We start from the raw sequence: 585 nt of genomic DNA, 5'->3' as shown, positions 1-585 counted from the left end.
GCTGTCACCCTGCTCGGATCTGCTGTATGCAGAGGACATGGTGCTGCAGGAGCAGAGGCTGCTCTGACCACTGAGAACAGAGAGGGGTGAAGCAGGGGCACAGCACGACCAGGGGTTGCAGAGGACAAAGTGAATATTGCAGATCCTAAAGCAGTGTGGTAGAACCGACATCTTACCTTTCTGATATGAGCAAATTGGCTGCTGTTATTAACTAGTCAGAAAACAGACTTTTTGAGAAGCAGTTAAGAGAAACGGATATTCGAAACTGTATCTGCTGGCACATGTTAACTGCTTTTCTAGGAAATGCTGCATTTATAAGAGGTGTGGCTATCCAAGACCTTTCGTTACCGGTAGTGATGATGGTGACCATGGTAAGAGGCTCCTGCTCTTGAGTTAAGCATTGGGACTAGTCTTCTATTCCTCATTTCTTGGTTAACTCTTAGGTGGGGAAGGTGGAAGCTGCAGCAGGTATGTTCTGAAGCATTATAGTTGAGAGACCAGACTTGTTTCTTTTATGTATCTGTGACTCTAAAGTGTTGCATGGTAAATCTTGCTGGCTGTTCTTGTCTTGCTGGAGCCCATCAG

Source organism: Mesitornis unicolor, unplaced genomic scaffold (genome assembly GCF_000695765.1).
Source record: "Mesitornis unicolor isolate BGI_N332 unplaced genomic scaffold, ASM69576v1 scaffold43956, whole genome shotgun sequence".
In the NCBI taxonomy this organism is placed as follows: Eukaryota; Metazoa; Chordata; class Aves; order Mesitornithiformes; family Mesitornithidae; genus Mesitornis; species Mesitornis unicolor.
Note: the sequence above shows the minus strand (reverse complement) of the source record.